Source organism: Centroberyx gerrardi, chromosome 18, assembly GCF_048128805.1.
Source record: "Centroberyx gerrardi isolate f3 chromosome 18, fCenGer3.hap1.cur.20231027, whole genome shotgun sequence".
NCBI lineage: Eukaryota > Metazoa > Chordata > Actinopteri > Beryciformes > Berycidae > Centroberyx > Centroberyx gerrardi.
Window position 1 is genome coordinate 24,924,338 of NC_136014.1, and position 7,500 is coordinate 24,931,837.

At 42.9% G+C, this 7,500-nt stretch overlaps 1 long non-coding RNA gene across 1 annotated transcript in view; it reads left to right on the forward strand.

Annotated features, from left to right (window-relative positions):
- Positions 1 to 7,500, forward strand: part of LOC144542766 (uncharacterized) — a 54,060-nt gene that overhangs the window by 11,977 nt on the left and 34,583 nt on the right. The gene's annotated exons all lie outside the window — the stretch shown is intronic.

The window sequence follows — 7,500 nt, forward strand, 5'->3', positions numbered from 1 at the left end:
GAAAATGGAAAATGGTGAAAGGACTTTTCTTTCCATAATAACCATCATTATGATTTAAAATGGCTGATCCTTTAGCAGAGAGAGAAAAAGAGAGAGAGAGGTAGAGAGAGGTAGAAGGAGAGAGAAAGAGAGGGAGGGAAGAAGAGAGAGAGGAGGAGGAAGGAAAGAGAACAAAGGAGGAGTGAGAGAGGGAGGGAGGAAAAGAGAGAGATGGAGAGACAAGTGGCAAGAAAAAGAGCAAGAGCAAGAAAGAGAGAGGGAGGGAGAGAGGAATGGAGAGAGAGAGAGAGAGAGAGAGAAATAAAGCGATGGAGAGATAAGAGAGAGAAAGAGAAAGAGAAAGACCAAGAAAGAGAGAGAGAAAGAGGGGGAGAAAGAGGGAGAGAGAGAAGTAGAGGGAAAGAGAGAGAGGAAGAGAGAGAGAAAGAGAAAGAGAGAGAGGGAAGCAGAAGGAACGAGAGAGGGAAAGAGAGAGGGAGAGATCAAGGAGGAGAGAGGGAGAGTGAGGGAGGGAGAGAGTGACGGAGGAAAAGAGAGAGAGAGAGAATGAGAGAGTCACACACACACAGAGAGAGAGATAATAAGACAAGGAGAGAGTTGAACTGTATTCATTTAGCAGAATTACTCTCGCTGTTTCCTCCCTGCTGGTTGCCGTGGCAACCGGCTGGCTTCGTTACCGGAGGTGTGACCTCTGCTGGAAGTGTAAATGAAAAGCTCGCTTTAACAGTTTCTGCACTCCTACATTTCCACTTGTTCTCATATCCAGCAGAGGTGGGGACTCGAGTCACATGACTTGGACTCGAGTCACAGTTCTGATTGCTTGAGACTTGACTTGATGCATGAAGAGAAGACTTGAGACTTGACTTGACTTGGGTTCTGGTGACTTGGGACTTGACTCTGACTTGTACTTTGATGACTTGAAAAGGTTTCTAAAGTCTTGACTTGAGATCTTGTGTTTGTGTAAATGACTTAGATTGAAAGTGATGAGATTTGTTCCAGCGGACGACTGAATTTTAATTCTGTTTTCTGAATTTGTATGGAATGATTGAATTTATTGAAGTTGAAACTGATTATAGAAATCAAACTCATGATGCTCTTACCAAGTTTTTATCCTATTAAAACCATATTGCATTGAAAAGTCCTAGATATTTAGTTTTCTTTAAGATATTAAATTGATACTGGACTCTTGATTTGTTCTGACTTGACTTGCTGTTCTACATTTAGACTTGAGACTTGACTTTAATGACATGGACTTGACTTGGACTTGACTTGGTTTTCTACATTTAGACTTGGGACTTGACTTGTGACTTGTGCCTCAAGACTTGAGACTGACTTGAGACTCGAGCAAAGTTGACTTGGTCACATCTCTGATATCGAGGAACTGTTTGGAAAAAGTCAAGGTTTGCAGTCTGTTCAGCCAGAAAGAAGGAAGGAAATGGTGTGACAGACACTAGACATTTGTGCTAGAATAAACTAATTTGGTGCTACTTTATATCCAAGGGTGGAAGTAACTAATTACATTTACTCACGTTAATGTAAACGAGTAGCTTCTTTGGTGTACTTGTACTTTTTGGTGTATCTTTTTAAATCAGAATCATTTTTTCAGCATCAGAATCATTTTATTGGCCAAGTATATTTGCACATACAAGGAATTTAGCTTGTGCACTTTGTTAAAAGACAGAGAAGAATAAAAACAATATAAACCAATATAAACAGTAATATAAAAAACAATATAGAAACAGTAAAAGGGAAAGATAAGATCAGAATCAAATAGAGGTCAGTAAGTCAGTAATTTTCCTTACAGTCAGTCAGCAAAGAAGAGAAGAGGAATCTGGCTTTACTTTCTTTCCGCACTTTATTTTGTCATTTCTAATGTTTCCAATTAAACAAATCTAGTTTGAACTCTGTCCTCTCTCCTTTCAGAATCACATGGAAAAGATCACAGCTAACGACGTTCTGTTTTCTAAAGAGGACATTTTAAATGAGACACTTTTTACTTTTACTTCAGTAGATTTTTACACCAGTACTTTTACTTCTACTTAAGTAAAATATCAGCAAAGTCACAGTACTTCTACTTGAACAGGACATTCTAGTACTCTTTCCACCATTGTTTATAAGACTCAAGATGTCATTTTCTGCAGTACTAATGCAGAATAAAGAGTTTCTACAGTGTTTACCACTGTATATGGAACTGTAGACCGAGGCTGAATCCCACAGAAACCGACAGAAAAGCAATTTCCTCTCTTGCCTTGAGATCCACGGCTCACAAAAACCTGCACTAGACTCTCTCTCTCTTACATTAGACACTCATAAGCAGCAGATACTCTTGTCCCTTTACATTAGATAAGCATTAGATTCTCTTGTCCTTTTACATTTCAGGCGTTTAGCTCATGTTGTGCACCGAGGGAATTAGTAGAACGAGCTTCAATTCCTAGAACACCAACATTACAAGCAGCCGGTAGTAAGTAGGTCAGGGGTCAGAGGTCGCAGCATCGTGAAAAATAGACGCAATAACATATTCCTGTGACTCTATGATGATCATGTATGATAAAGAAGAGCTAACAGGGGGGATAAGAGCCGAGGAGAAAAAGGTAGGAAGGATTCATTTCGCATTTTAAACTCCAAGACAAGAGCAAGTATATTAAGATATATTAGATATTGGTATATATAGTATACTGAGGTAAAAAAAGACATGAGGAAGGACTTGAGGCTGACATGAGGCTGATAATGCAGGAGGGATGAAAGAAGAAGGAGGAGTGCTATCAGAGGAAAAGATTCAGGCCATTTTGCTTTCTTTGGTTTTCATATGTGTGTTGTGACGGCAAATATGCTGGATAGGGGAAGAAACAGCACATTGTGTGGGTGTGTGAGCGTGTGTGTGTGTGTGTGTGTGTCAGCGGTGTCACTTCCTCTTCCTGTGTAGCAGGCGGCTTTGTATCAAGGGCGAGCTGAACTCTGTCATCCAAACACCCTTTCTCTCTCTCTCTCTCTCTCTCTCTCTCTCTCTCTCTCTCATATCATGTGTGCGTATGTGTGTGTGTTTTGTCTGTGTGTGTGTGTGTGTGTGTGTGTGTGCCGTTGACTCAGACTACGGACAGAAATAGATCATGTAAAGCAGAGATTACAATCGGCACCTCAAAGAGCAAAACGTGTGGGCCTTTCAACTTCACACATCTCTATAGCACGCACACACACACACACACACACACACACACACGAAACACACACAGGATGTGAGAGCGAGTGTGCTGAAGTGCGTCAGTGCTAGCACACAGTTTACGTGCCTGTGCACCTTTGTGTGTGGTGTGTGTGTGTGTGTGTGTGTGGTGTGTGTGTGTGTGTGTGTGTGGAGGTGGGTAACGAGGACACAGGAGGTGACAAATGTCAACGGCTGCTCAAACCTGCGACAAGTTGTTCAGAGAGAGAGAGAGAGAGAGAGAGAGAGAGATAGCGTGAGAGAGAGAGGAACAGAGAGAGAGATAGCGTGAGAGAAAGAGAGAGCGTGACGCAAGCATTCTCCATAATTGCTCATACGACCATAACCATCCAAGTGTGTGTGTGTGTGTGTGTGTGCTCATAAAGACACCCATACATCCATAGTCTATACCCAGCATGCTTCATTTCCCTCTCACTGACTACACCTTTAGAGATTGACATGCACAATCCAAACTGAAGCTTCATCCTTCTTTTCTCAGTTCACCTGTATGTTCGTCTCTACAGGGGAATCTGCAGGAATCAGTGTATCTGCTAAATAACAGTAATCTGTGTATGAGAAAGGGAAAATCTATTGAATTTGGGTTTTCGTCTTCCTGCTGGTAGTCCAACTTCCACACACACCATGTGACCAACACAGGTTAGAAACCCTTGTGGTGGCTAGTTGGACACCAGGCTTTTCTCCAGCTTTACCTGGACATCTTTACATAGAAATCAAACCAATGCTCTGTGTAAAAGATGGCTTTAGTCTACTGAAATCTAGTTTATTTGAAGAAGAATGACCAAACATACAGTAGCCTATAAGCAAATTGGTATAAAACACAGCGATGACATACAATGACAAAAACACAGAATGAAAAAAAGATAAATTTTGCAGGTGGATTTACCTCCAAACAACCAAAAGAGAGACAAAAACACAACAAAAGATGACCAGATGACAAGAACATACACAACTGAACAGGATAGAAGAATATAAAATTCAACTCAATTCAATTCAAGCAGCAACAGGATGCAAAAAAATCTCAAAATCAACCAAGTCACTGAAAAAAAAGAAAAAATGGAATTGAAACAGCAGTGAATGAACCGAAATAACCAAAACGACAAGAAACGGAGGAGACAACCAAGATGTGGGCGCCATGGCAACCGCAGAGCCGCTACACTGAAAAGTACTGAGAATGAAACCCAGGAGTGGCCACTTAGCCAATGAGAGCTCTCCATTAGACAGTCTCCGCTTATTGATTGGCTGAAACAGACCAGGAAGTGACTGAAATTAGTGGCCTGGCCCGGCCTGTCAATCACACCCACGCACACACACACACACACACACACACACACACGCTCCCTTCCCCCACTCCCTTCCACACAATAGTATGTTCAAAAAAAGAAAATAGACAAGAGGAGTTGAAGAAGAAGAAGTGTGTGTTCTGTTGCCATGGTGACCATGGCTTGGTACGACGGATCCGGCTGTGCCCTTGACAGAATCAGACACACACACACACACACACACACACACAGATATATTTAAACATATGCAGACACATGTATACATGCACATAGACACATACACACACATGCAGATACACAAAGACGCACAACCCCCCCCCCACACACACACACACACTCACACACACATATGCACACACAATACACACATCTACCCATGCACACACAAATACAAACTCTTGCACACACACACACACACACTTAGGGTGCCTTCACACCAGTCTTGTTTAGTCCGTTTGAATCGAACCCCGGACCCCCTTGGTTCGGGTCGTTTGGGGTGGTGTGAACACCCTGATCGAACCCTGGTGCGGACCAAATAACCGCTCTCTGGTCCGCCTCGAGGAGCTGGTCTCAGGCCGCTTCCAAGTGAACTGTGGAGCGGTTCATTTCTGGTGAGAACACATTCGAACCAATCTCAGGAAGCGAAGCATTTAATCTGAATTTTATTGGTTAAAAACAACGTCTTCACATCCTGTTTTGATGACTGGTGAAACTAGCGTTTGCGTGGATCAACTTTTGGGGATTTTTGCATGATTGCAATCGTCAGCTCTCTGGTTTGGACTGGACCAACTTACCTCACTCGTCCAGTATGGCAAATGCCAACAAGTCGTGATAGGATCTCATCAGAGCCAGCCTTCTTCTGTGATAAGATTGTCTGATTGCAGCGTCTTCCTCGAAATGTTATTATTAAATTATTTATTATTATTTTATTCTTGACGGCCGTTCATATGTGTAATCCTCTAGAGTGTCCATGATATAAGATATAGTATAGGCAGAAGTTGCGAGGGTTTTGTTGTATGTTTACCAAGTTACCGGAGCCAATTTACCGGAGATTTTTTTTATTGGGGGCGGGGGGGTGGGGGGGGGGGGGGGGGGTTGTCATGTCATTCCTGACGTGTGTGCCATATGCTGTCATCATTACGCGATGCCAAATGCCAAAAACGACGTGTCCCTCTCATCATTACGCAGTGCCAAATGCGCAACGTGCATGTCCCGTTAACCGTCATCACGCATTGCCAGTTGCTAAATACGTAACCTACAACCAAGAAAACCAACACAGTAAAGATGTAAAAAGCACAGCCCAGCAAAAAGTCATGAAAATAACCTTCATCCGACGCAGTGGACGCACACGACGCACCCGACGTACAACATACCCAACGCACACACACATTCTTATAATTTCAGCCCTCAAAAAATCTCTGGGAATTTATTTTTTCCATCCCGGGAGACTGAGGCTAATTACCGGAGTCTCCTGGCTAATCCGGGACGGTTGGCGACCCTATCTGGACCGTTTGATTTCTGACTTTGTGAAAGCGAACCGAACCACCTGAAAAACGAAACAATGTATCATTCTCGCATCAGGTGCGAACCAAGGAAGCGAAATATCAGGTGTGAAAACGCCCTTAGACACACAGATATACACATGTGCATACACACACACACACACACACACACACACACACACACACACACAAACAGGGAGGAATGATGAGCATCTGCATTGACAAACAGCTGTGTCCAAATGAATGGCCTTTGGGTGTGCATCTTCCTCTCTCTCTCTCTCTCTCTCTCTCTCTCTCTCTCTCTCTCTCTCTCTCTCCTCCCTTCCTCTCTCTCTAGATTCTAGTGTGTGTGCATGTGTGTGTGTGTGTGTGTATGTGTGTGTGCAGGCCACATGAGTGAGATAACAGAGTGGCAGAATTTGAATAGCATTATGGGATATGACTGTTGCCGAGACAACCGCAGTTAGTTTGGTTCCCATTTCCCCCAGCTACCCAGAAGTCCACTGGCCTCTTTGTTTGTCTACTCAAATCACATGGAAAGCAGCATGTGTGCGTGTGTGTGTGTGTGTGTGTGTAGCGGCGGTGCTGAGTACAGTAAGTACGGCACAATAAGGAGCTTTGGTTTCGCTTCCGCTTCGTTCTTCATGCAAATGACGCCTTTGTTGCCTCTGCAGCCTGCACACTTCCTGTACTGTGTGTGTGTGTGTGTGTGTGTGGTGCATTTGTTGTGTTTCTGCATGCGCACATGTGGTCGAGTGTGTGCATTTGTGCATTTCTGTAGGCATTTGTCTTTATATGTTTGTGCATGCACATGTGTGGATGTGTGCATTTAGGACTGTGGATGTGTCTGTGTGTATGTGTGTGTGTCTGCACATGCATGTGTGTGTTTTCTGCATGTGTAGTTCAGTGTTCGTGATTGTGTGTGTTTGCACATGTACACGTTTGGTTATGTATGTGTGTGTGTATGTGTGTGTGTGTTAGAGTCAGATGCAGTCATCTCAGTATATGATTAAGAACACACCTTGTTTATTGTATTGAATTCATTGCCTGCTTCACAGTAATAAACAATAATAAAACAGTAATAAACAGTAATAAAACAGTAATAAACAGTAATAAAACAGTAATAAACAGTAATAAAACAGTAATAAACAGTAATAAAAGCCAGGCTTCACACTGCAGGCTGTGCTCAGGCTCAGCGGCACTGAGGCAGGGCGTCTCAGCTCTCAGTGTGAGTCAGGCTTGCTGGGTGAACAGACTGACCTCACCAAGGCTGCAGCTAGCAGCGCTTAGCAACCAAAACCTGACTATCAGACAGAGGGAAGCAGTCTGGTTTCCAGTAGGAATAGAATCTAGGTTTTAGGGAAAGCAGTGAGAATGTGTACCATCTGTCTCTTTTGGAAATTAGGATCTGTATATCCTGTGGAATATTGAATATTTCTCCTCTGGAAATAAGATACATTTGAAATTTTGAATCTATGCAAGAATGTTTGCAATGAGGGTC